We start from the raw sequence: 12,245 nt of genomic DNA, 5'->3' as shown, positions 1-12,245 counted from the left end.
CAGTGCTTACCAGATGCTGGAAAGGGTAGATGGAAGAAGGGATGAAGAGAGAATGGTTGAGGGATACAGAGGTATAGCTGGAGAGGAGAAATAACTTCTAATATTCTATCACAGTGAGTAACTACGGTTGACAACAAGAATTATATATTTAAAAGAGCTAGTGTAGAGGATTTTTAATGTTTCCAACACAATGTAATGATAAATAATTGAAGTGATGGATATGCAATCTGATTATATACATTGTATACACAAACTGAAATATTATGCTGTATACAATATGTACAATAATATATTAATTAAAAATAAAAATAGTATTCAAAATATTACCTATTATCACAAAAACACAGCAGGAGCATTTTGATGGGTAAGGATAAGTATGACATAATGACTCTATCACAAGGTCCATATCAAAATACCAGGTAATTTGGCTGTTTTAGTCAGCTTTTTTTACTGCTGTGTCTATAAGATCTGACCAGAACAACAGTAATAGAAGAGGAGTTTATTTGAGGGCTCACAGTTTCATCTGGCGAGCTCCATTCCTTAGGGCTTGAAATGAGGCTGAATATCATGGTAGAGTGTGTGGCAGAGGGAAGCAGTTCACATTATGGTGATCAAGAAGCAGAGAGAGAAACTCCACTCTCCAGATACAAATATATATCCAAAGCCAGGTCCCAATTCCCACCTCCTCCAACCACACTCTGTCACTTTAGTTAATCCCATCAAGAATCAACTCACTAATTAGGCTAAGGCTATAACTCAATCATTTCTCCTCCAAACTTTCTTGAATTTTCTCACATATGAGCTTTCCGAGAATGCCTCATATCCAAACCATAATACTTGCCATGTACTTTACACAACTGTATTAATGAATTCTTCCATCAACCCTATAAGCAAATTGCTAGAATTGCAGTGCTATAAGAAAAGTTCAAGTTTGTCTAACTTCAAGGCTATCTTGCTTCTCTAGGTAAACTCAGGTCTTTCTGGGGAAAACCTAGGTATTCGTGAACCTTGTATCTGTTATACCAAGTGTTACTCTTGGACACCTGAGAGTTCCCCAGACTGTCTCTGTCCCCATCCCTTGCTTCATTTGCTCATTCTAACTGATCACTTAACTTGGTTCCTAATGAGAACTATAGTACCCACATCTCATTTGTTCACTGGATGTCACTTAGTGAACATTTATGTTTACCTAAAATTTGTATGTTGAGACTTTAATCCCAGCATGATGTATTAGTGGGGACTTCTAGAGGTAATTAGGTCATAAGATTAGTGTCCATATAAGAAATACAAGAGAACTTGCTTTTCCTCTCTGTGTTCTCAGTTATAGGAGGACCTAATCACTTCTTCAAACCCCCATTTTCTAATTCTGTCATTTTGATGATTAGAATTCAACATATGATAGGGAACACAGAGAACACAAACATTCAACCAATACAAGGGAATGTATTATACATGTAATAGTGGATAATGTCATAAAAGCTGTTCAAATGTTTTAAATTATTTGGATGCTCTGAGATTTGAACTAAGACATTCAATAAGGATACTAAGAGTGAGTCTGGCAGTGGGAACTGAACCAAATAGTCAAGGGTGAGAGATGAAGAGGTAGAGGAATCAGGGCTCTTCCAGGCTTCCACATTTAGGTGGACAGTGGTGGCATCACCTACAGAGATGGAACCATTCGAGAGAAGTAGATCTGGGGGGAGTCCTGCAAATGATGCAGTACTGTAAGACAGCTCGTTGGAACTGTCCAGTCTGCAGCAGGATATGTGTCTGGAATACAGGTGTATCAGTGGTAATTTACTAGCTTGAATGCTATGAGTGCCCAAGGCGAGTGTGCAGAGTAAAAAGCAAAGGACCTAAGGCACAGCTCTGCCCCTAAATTACAATAATGACCTTACTGGCTCCTACCTTTCTCCATACCCTTCCCAGTATCATGATACTGTTATATACCTGCCCTGGAGAAACACCATTACTTAGGTATGATTACTGCTCATGCCTGCCTATTATCCCAGATGCCCCAAATGGTGTTCAGTAAGCCAGATTTGCCATGTCTCATACTATATTACCCTGGGTGGGTATAAACCTTCCATGGGGACAAGTCTTCCCATGGAGCTAAATGCCCCAGTTTTGGATCAAACAAAACCCCTGCCTTTGAAATCCCTTACAATCAGTCCTGACTAGTGATGTACACATTAATGATAACAATAGATGGACACACAGTGAAAGAGGTCTGACATGAGCAAGGCAATAAAGTAAAGAACTAATTAAACTATTTGTAAAGCATCCTTATGGACCACTTAGTCTTTTATCATTCATGCATTAATACCCATTGGACACTTATTGTGCACTTACTACATGCCAGGTTACATATTAGGTTCTGGAGATACAGAAATTTGATTTGATGTCTTGAAAAGTGGCTAAATTGGTTTTTACTTGAACAGAGACTTATCTGCATAGATACAGTCAAAGTTAACATATTTACACAGATATCTAAACCAGAAGTCCACAAGTAGGGTATGCAATTATATAGTCCTGGGTGGGGGGAGGGGAAATGTGGATCAAATTTAATTTTTTCTTTATTTTTCTTTATTTGTTTGTTTGGTTGTTGTTTATTATGATGCTGGGGATTAAACCCAGGGCTTCATACATGCTGAGAAAGTATTCTACTGCTGAACTCCATCCCTAGCCCTTTTGTTAATTTCATTTACAGAAAGGGTCTTTCTAAATTGTCCCAGTTGGCCTCAAATTTATGATCCTCCTGTTTCAGCCTCCTGAGTAGCTGGGATTACAAGCATGTGTCACTATGCCCAGAGGCAGAAAATTTCAGAATGAGCATTTATATTTGTTTTTATTCTGTCATTTTGAAGTTCATTTCTGAGTATGTATTCTAGGATGTATGACATATTAGTATAAGAGTACTTGAGTATATAGAAACATGGATTTGGGGCTTATACACCAATATTTTATCAATTGATTTGTTAAAAATAAAATGATTTAAATGTTTTAAACTATTTAAGGTATATTCATACAGTAATCCTCAGATTATAGCAAGAGTAGCTTTTCTAGAGAATATACATCCTCATTTATATAGAAGCATGACTGTAGCAATTCCCAAATCAATGACCTAGAAACCAGAAAATAATCACAGTTGTCTAAATATCTCCAGTAACTTTCATGATCTTCACAAAGTTCCAACACAAAAGCCACAGAGACTTTCTCTAATCCTATTTGTCCTTTTGTGAATACACACCACTAAACAAATTTTGTTTTCATTGTTTTAGATTACAGTATATTAGAAGAAGAAAATTTAGGGTGCAGAAGCTTTGGGGAGAAGAAATTAGCTGAGGGAGCTATTAGGTCAGTAAAAATGACAACCAGAGAAATGACAGCTGACAGACAAGGAAGATACAGGAAAATAAACATGTTATAACAACGCCTTTGTGGATTCAGCTCAGCGAAATAGTCAGCGTTCCTAATGAGGGCCTGAGTTATTAAGGAAAGAGCTGGTTATGTGTTATATTCTGTTTTTCAGGGAACCAGGTCAATATTTTTACATTTTAGAAAAAATTCCATCAACAGTTTTCGAATTAAAAAAAAAAAAAAAAGAAAAAATGCTGCTATTTTAAAAAATAAATTTCATAGAATAAGAATTGTGTAGCTATGAGGGAAATCAGGAATCCTGATTTAGGACCAGTTTTTAATTGGTTGTTCCACTTTTTAATTGGTTGTTCTAGAACTATATTCTAGGAGGGGATGTCAAATGTACAGGTTTCTGAAATCCCATCTTTAAATACAGCACTATCTTCTTTTTATCTTAGGTTTTCAACCAAAACAATGTCAACAAACCAAAAAAACCTGGTTCTGGTTCTTCTACTTTTTAAGTTAGAAAAGTTTGAATACTTTCAATCTTACCCACCTATTTCTTTAGACATATAAAGAAATACAGAGAAACAAAGTGCATTTGTTAGGTTCAACAAGCATACTGAATAAGTGTGTCCTGTATAGCAAACCACAAGGCAGCTGCTAAAGTTTCAAAAATAGAGGAAACACTGTTTTTGTTTTCTGGAGCTCCTAGTCTACAAGGCAGGGGGCAGGGGAAGGCAGCAGAGTCTAAGAACACTCTATTGTGATGGTCCTATGGGAGCACAAAGGAAGTGACACCTAATTGCTCAGCCGTGGGTGGGGGAGTCAGGGGATGTTCCAGAAAAATGATAACCAAGTTGAGTGTGAGTGATGAGTAAAAGTTGGCCTGTCGAAGACGTCAGGGAATTCCAGATAGAAAAGAGAACACCTACAAAGATACAGAAATGACGAAGCCCCAAAAAGTTAAATGACTGGGCCAAGTTTCCTTAGTGAATTAATTACAGAGCTGGTACTAAGAGCCTAAGATTCTTGATATGTGGGCTCCTTGCTCCAGTTATCTCTAGCATACATGTAAATGAATCCATCATTTCTAAGTAATGGTGGAGCAAGGACACACCTGATATTATATTTAAGGGGTTCAAAGATTTTCTATTGTGTGTGTGTGTGACTAAAAAAAGATCATGCACCAAATTTCCTGTTGCTGAATTAGCTTCACTGGTCCTCCCGCTCTGAGTTAGGTTAGTGTCCCTTTCAGCAGGCTGACTTCTCTGGCCTGGAGCATTGGCCTTCAGGGTGGCTCCCTGCTGTCACTGCATTTTCCTGCTTGTGTTTTAAAGGAGATGTGAGAGGGTTCAGTGACATATGTCAGATAAGGACAGCCTGGCTAAAGACAGAAATGAAAATGGACATAACAGATATGGCAGACAATAAGCAGACTTTTTCCTTCAGATATAGAAAGCAATCCTAAGTATGTCAGAAGAATAAGGATTGTGGGAAAGTAGTAACTACAAGAAGCCTTTGAAAGTGATGTCTGATCTGCTGAAACCGCAACTGGAAATAATCTTAGCATGGTGATCATAATAAAAATCTTTAAATGACAGAGAGGATGAGGATTCTTTTGTTTTTATGACCCCTAAATTCATTTAGATTCTCAGGTAAATTAGAAGATTTTAACTGATATTTTAACCACTACCTGTATTTCTCCAAATTTTGTATTAAGAAACAGATACTAGGTGAAAAATGTAGGATTGTAGCTAAACCATATTGTTCACCCAGTCAGGAGATTTTTAATCAACTCTGGGGAAAAGGCAGAGGTGTCTTAAATTTTCTCTAACCTCCTGTTGTTCTCCTCTCTCCTACTCTGTGTCCCCTAAGCATTTGGAATCTCACATCCTCTTCATTTTCGACCCCAGCTTCTAATTTTAGACTTTGTGAAAATTTGTGCCACATTTTAAAAGAAACAAATTTGACTTCACATTTTAAAACAAAGATATGAATAACTCATAGTCTTCCTAACTCTAGAAGCGATAATTCTGTCCTTATATACCTGTTGCCCCCCAAATATATCCAAGCCCACAAGAAGACATGAAAAGGCCTACTTATTGCCACATTAAATAACCATAACTTTCTTGAATTTGTATTGATAACTTACCAGTCAATGCAGCAAAATTATAGAAGAATTGAAGATATTGTGAGGTTATATGGGGGAGGGGGTGGGTATCTTACACAGATTCCTAAAATCACACAGAGGTGGCTACCAACTTTGTCTTTCTTTAAGATCAGCAACACCAGAACACTTTCAATAAAATAGCCAATCCCTACCAAGGCAAAAAATTTTCCTTACCCAAGCTTATACAGTCTAAGCTAATGGTGTCCTCTTAAAGAGTATGTGCATTGCCTAATCCCCAGAACCTGTCAATGTACTTTATTTGGTTAAAGGCTTTCCAGGGGTAATTATGTTGAATATTCTGAGTTGTAGAGGCCGACCTGTATGATCCAGGTGGCCCTTATTCCAGAGGCAAGTGCCATAACAGACCCACAGAGAAGTCAGAGATGTTGCTGTAAAGATAGATGCAGAGACTGAAATTAAATGGCCTTAAGCTAAGGATTCTGGCAACCATTGGAAACCAGGAGAGGCATGGAGTGGATTCTCCCATAGATCTTCCTGATGGATTCAGGGTAACAGACAAATAAGCATTTTATATTTCCAATGGGATAAAATAGAGGAAATTCATTTATTTTTATCTTTCATGAGTTTAATATCATTCTTGTGGTGCACAAAGATTTCTCAAAAAGTGATATCCTCTGCTTATGAAAATCTAGCTTCCAGAATTATGAATGATACAGAGTTTGACTAATAAATATTATTAATCTATATGCACACAGTTTAGTGTGTTCTCTATAAACCCAATAGTAATTTTAAAAATATTGAACAAAGCAAATATAGTTTATTTTCATATTAGAAATACTTTAAAAACTTTCCCCCCAAGATTTTAAAAACTGCTTAATAATAGTAGTATATAGGATAAGTTTTTTGAACTTATATAAAAAATAAACTCTAAAGTTAAGTGGTTATGTTTAGTGATTCATGATGATTTCTTTCATTGACATATCAACTTATTTATGGCTGTTTTTATAAACTATTAAAATACATAATGCACAGATTTACATTTCCAAAAGTAATTCAGAAAACTAAGAAAAAAAATTAAAAAAAAAACTTTACGTAGATGATATACTCAATACCCAGCTTTATAAGTTGCAATGCAAATTTAAAAATTTATAACTAAGGAAGATCATTTCATTCTACTATCAAAGTTTATATTATATATTACAACTATAAATTCTGAGGTTGTTTTTCTTTGTTACATTCCTCTATAGCACAATGTAAACTTTTCAACTTTATTTGAAGGTAAAAACATTTTATACATGTTGAAGCCAGGAAAATATAATTTATCTTAAAATAGTGACTCTCACTTAGTATCTTCTAACCTGGAAGTGTTTGTATCTTGGCAGGTAGAATTCTAAGATGAGCTTCAGTGATCATTTTAGTCAGCTTTTTTTTTTTTTTTTTTTTTTTTTTTGTGCGGTGACAAAAAAAACCCAAAAAACATATTTGGGGTAAATACCCAAAAGGAATAACTTAGAAGAGGAAAAATTTATTGTGGGCTCACCAATTCAAAGGTCTCAATCCATAGATAGGCCAACTTCATTGCTCTGGGCCCAAGGTGAAAGCAGTCTATCATGGCAGAAGGGCATGGGCATGGCAGAGGGAAGCTGCTCCCCTCAAGGCAGGGTCAGGAAGGAGAGAGAGAGAGAGTCACAGGAAAAATGTACTGTTCCAGGGTAGGCACCCAGTGACCCACCTCCTCCAGGCACTCCCCACCTTTCTACAGTTACCACCCAGTCATTGATACTAGGATGGAGTGATTAGGTTTCCTCTTTCACTATGCAATCTCTACCTCTGAACATTCCTGCCTTAACACAGGAGCTTTGGAGGGACACCTCATATCCAAACCACAACAGTGATCCTCACCTCCTGTCTAGTCAGTCCTTTCTCTTGAACCTAGTAACTTGCTTCTAATGAATAAAAACAAAAAGTAAAGGAAAATCTCTTCTTTGGCTAGGTTACAAAAGCCCAACACTTTCATCTTGTTCTCTCTCTTCTCTCATTCACTCCCCTGTCTTCTCCTCTCCTGCCAAAGCCTACACACAGGAGCCTGGAAGCAGATCCTTTTTTAGCTGAGCTTTTGAAAGGGACTAACAGCCCACTTGACACCTTAATTTCAGCCTGTGAGAGAGACAAAATATAGGAACATTTTGCCTAGATTCTAGATTTACAGAAATTTCGGGATAATGAGTGAGTGTTGTTTTAATCCATTCAGTTTTGGAGTAATTTTAGTGCAATAACCAATGATTAATGCAATCACTTAGCCACATATTTTTCTCTTTGTAAATGAACAGAGGACAACAGAATGCCATTCCGAAGCACTGAGAATCAATCCTTGGTCCTTGCTTTAAGCCCAGCAATTACGATGATGTTTCAAAAGCAGAAGATCTTAATTATTTTACTTCTTAACCCAAATAAACACAGAAGTTGTCTTTCAACCTAAGGGTAAATGTGTGCCTTGTCTCTTAGTCTGAATTTTGTCAACATATTTATGAGTAAATAAGTTAACTCCTTTTTCTCCATAAAGCATCAAATATCCTGATATTTTAAATTGATATGATGAAAAAAGTAACAAAATGAAAAAAGCATACCATTGTATGTATCTTTACAACTATCACCCAAATTATGCTATCAAAAATTTCCTTCATCTCATGAAGTTTCTTCCTGCCTTTTTCTATATTGCTCCTATTTGCCTCCCCCCCATCTAATTTCAACTAATCAAAACACATTAGTTTGCCTTAATCTAGAATGTCTATGAATGCACTTAAAAACTCTACATATTTTTCTGTTTAGTTTAACATTACAAATGTTATATCATTTCATGACGTTGCATGTATTAGTAGTTTCTTTTTTGTTACTAATTATTATTGCATTTAAGGGGATATACCACCTTTTGTTTATCCATTTACCTGCTGATGGTCATTAGGTTATTTGAAGTTTTTAATCTGTGATGAATAAATCTATGGTATACATTTGAGTACACATCTATGTATTACATGTTCTATTTGCCTGGGTAAATATCTAGGACCTGGATTGGGGAGTATGGGTATGGATAACTAAATGAAAAACTGCTACAGAGTTTTTCAAAGTGATAGCATTTTACAATCCCATTAGAAATGTGGGAGCATTGCAGTTGCTTGTCCTCCTTGGTAGCATATCATTTTGTCAACAATTTTTGTCTTAGCAATTGGAGTAGGTAAAAGCCATAAATTATTATGCTATTAATTTGAATTTCTTTGGTAAGTGATGAGGTTGTGCATTTTTTCAAGTGTTTTTTGACCATTCTGTGTACTTTGCTGATTTTTATATTGATTTGCTTGAATTTTTATTGTCATTAGTATGGATGATTACATTATGTGTAAAATATTATACACACACACAAACAAACACACACACACACACACAATCACTCAAACCCTTAATAGATATTTGTGTAGCAACTATTTTTTTCCCAAACAATGGTGTGTCTATTCATATTTTTAATGAAGTCTTTCCAAAGAGCTGAAACATTCATTCAGTTTTGATAATGTCCAGTTTATTTTTTTGTAAATGTTATGGTTTGTGCTTTTTGTACCTTCTCCAAGAAATCTTTGCTTAACTTGGGGTTATAAAGATAGCCTGTGTTTTCTTTGAGAAGTTTTATCTTTCCAAATTTTAGGTTTCTGATCTGTCTCAGATGGTTACTTCTGTGAATGCAGAGAGATAGGAAGGAGTCTCAACTCACTTTTGTCAAATGGACATCTACTTGTTCCAACATAACTTATGGAAAAAACTTTCCTTTCCACATTCAATTAATTTGTCAGTTTTGTCAAAATTCAAATAACCATAAATCTGTGACTCTATTTCTGGACTCTCTATCTTGTTCCATCAATTTCTTTTCCTGACATTACACGGATACCACATTGTAACTCTAGTTTTAAGTCTTAAAATCATATAGTACAAGTCCTCCACTGTGTTTTTTCTTAAACATTGATTTGGCTATTTTAAATCTTCTGCTTCTTTAATATAAATTTTAGATTAACCTTGTCTAATTCTTAAAGATGACTCACAGGAATTTTGAAATGGATTGTATTCAATCTTATGTCAATAAGAAAATTGCCATCTCAACAATATCAAGTCTTTCAATCAACAATGATGTTATATTTTTCCAGTTATTAATATATTAATATTTTAAAATTAGTATTCCATTTTTTTGTAAAAATAAATAAACTATATTTATATATATGTGTGTGTGTGTGTGTGTGTATATATATATATATATATATATATATATGAGATTAAGAGTTAGAAAGAGGTTAAAATGAGCTTTATAGGAGCTATTAAAAGAGTTATAAGACACTAGGATAAACAATTCAATGCATAAATTTTCTCTAGCTTTGAAATTTGGAGGAAATGGATAAATTTTACAGCAAAATATAAACTACCAAAATTAGCTCTAGAATGGAAAACTGATCATATCTGTTACCTTCGAAGAACCTGCAAAGGTGAATAAAGATCTAGCACCAAAAAAGGCACCAGGACTGTGGGTTCATCACTGACTCCACCAAACCTTCAAAGAACAGTTAAATACCAAATATACTATTATAGGTTAAAGTAAAGAATGAAACAGGCTCCTGTTCATTTTATAAGAGCTAAAAGAGCATTAACTCCTAAACTTGATAAGCATCATAAACATACAACATTACCGATAAATCTTACTTATGATTCTTCATTAAAGTTTAAAATAAAGTACTACCAAATAGAATCTATCATGTTGCAAAGAATAATAATCCATAATAAAACAGGATTTATTATAACATAGCAAAGTTGATTCCTAGTTAGAAATCTATCAACTTAATGAAATATGTCAAATAATTTAAAAAGAAATGTTACTTTGTTATCTCAAATAATGCCAAGAAAACATTTGATAAAAAATGGCAGTCATTACCTATAAAACTGAACTGTAATGCAATAGGCTTTTAAATAAAAATCAAGAGCAAATATTACTCTAGCTAATACTAAAGACAGCTGTTTTGGTTAGGATCTGAAATGTCCCCCCAGAAAACTCATTGTTGGAAACATGGTTCCCAGTACAACAAAGTTCAGAGGTAGGACTTTTAGGCAATTGCTAATGCTCTGACCACATCAATGGATCAATCCATGGATAGTTGAATAGACTATCGGGTAATAACTGTAGGCAGGTGGAGCATGACTAGAGGAAGGAGGTCACTGGGAGTGTTGTCTTAGACTATATCTGTCCCTGTCTCCCTCTTCCCAGCTGAGCAGTTTTCCTCTTCCATATCCTTCCACCATGATGTTCTGCCTCATCTCAGGCCCAGAGAAATGGAGTTAGTTAACCATGATTGAACCTCAGAAACTACGAGCCCTAAATAATTTTTTCTTCCTTAAAATTATTCTTGTCAGGTATTTTGGTCACAGCAAAGAAAAGCTGAAAAATGGACCAAGTTCATTATTTAATAAAAATATTTAAAAATGTTGTTATTTAGTATTTAATATTATTCATAGTATTAATATAGCTGGATAGACACATATGGCATATGTATTTTAATTTAACAAGAAAATAATTTATTTAATAAAATAATTCTGATATAACAAATTATCTAGAATATAATAAGTTTACACTTATTTTAATCATTGGCATCAACAATTTCAAAGGAACTTAAAATTTAGAAAGACTTTAATGTAAAAATAAATAAATGTAGCCATGCATGGTGGTATATGCTTGTAATCCCAGCAGTTCGGGAGGCTGAGGCAGAAGGAGCTTGAGTTCAAAGCCAGACTCAGCAATTTATGGAGGAATTTAGCAACTCAGTGAGATCCTGTCTCTAGGTAAAATACAAAATAGGGCTGGAATGTGGTTCGGTGGTTGAGTACCCCTGAATTGAGGTGCCCACTCCCACCCCCCACCCCCCGTACAAATTAATTAATTAATTAAAGTAAAAAAATAAAGCAATATAATAATGTGTTTGAAGTAAACAAATATTTTAAATGTAAAAACCACGGCAATATGTGTTAGAGTCTGTAAACAAGTCAGGATGGTGCCTGGCATTTTGCCAGAGGGAGTGGTTTGTGAAGTAACAAAATCGAGCCACTAAGTGTGGAGATTCCTTATTGGTTGACTGCTGTATCTAGTTTATGTTAATTAGATAAGCTGTGTGGAATGTATAAATATCACTCCGGTCCTACAATAAACGGCTTCCACTCCTGCTGTATCAATCTACACAAGTTGTTCGTCACCCCCGGTTATTTTGCTGCAGCCGGACTGCAGCAAATATGAATCTAAGCAATTACACATATAATCTCTAGGTGAGGGGAAACTTCTCACTGGGTTAGAAAATCTAGAAGATTCACATTTATATCCTTCTACTCATGAAAACTTCTGGGAATTGATTCCAGAGGAACATAACGTACAATGTTGTTTGTGGCAACTCTATGCTTGGAGAAAAGAACTGGAAATCATGTGAATACTCATCATTAAGAGTAGTTAAATGTATTATGTCACAGTCCACATCACAGAATACTTTGTAGTTACTAAAGAGAAAGGATTAAAGTTCAGCTGAAAAAATTTACTTGTGGATATGCAAAAGCAAAATATAAACAAATGTATTTAATATACTATTTTTAATATATTCATATATATGTATATATATTATTTGTAGATGGACGTCAATACCTTTATTTTGTTTTTATGTGGTGGTGAGGATCAAACTCATGC

The sequence above is a fragment of the Callospermophilus lateralis genome, chromosome 1 (genome assembly GCF_048772815.1).
Source record: "Callospermophilus lateralis isolate mCalLat2 chromosome 1, mCalLat2.hap1, whole genome shotgun sequence".
NCBI lineage: Eukaryota > Metazoa > Chordata > Mammalia > Rodentia > Sciuridae > Callospermophilus > Callospermophilus lateralis.
The sequence above is the reverse complement of the archived record's forward strand: the minus strand, read 5'-3'. Positions refer to the sequence as shown.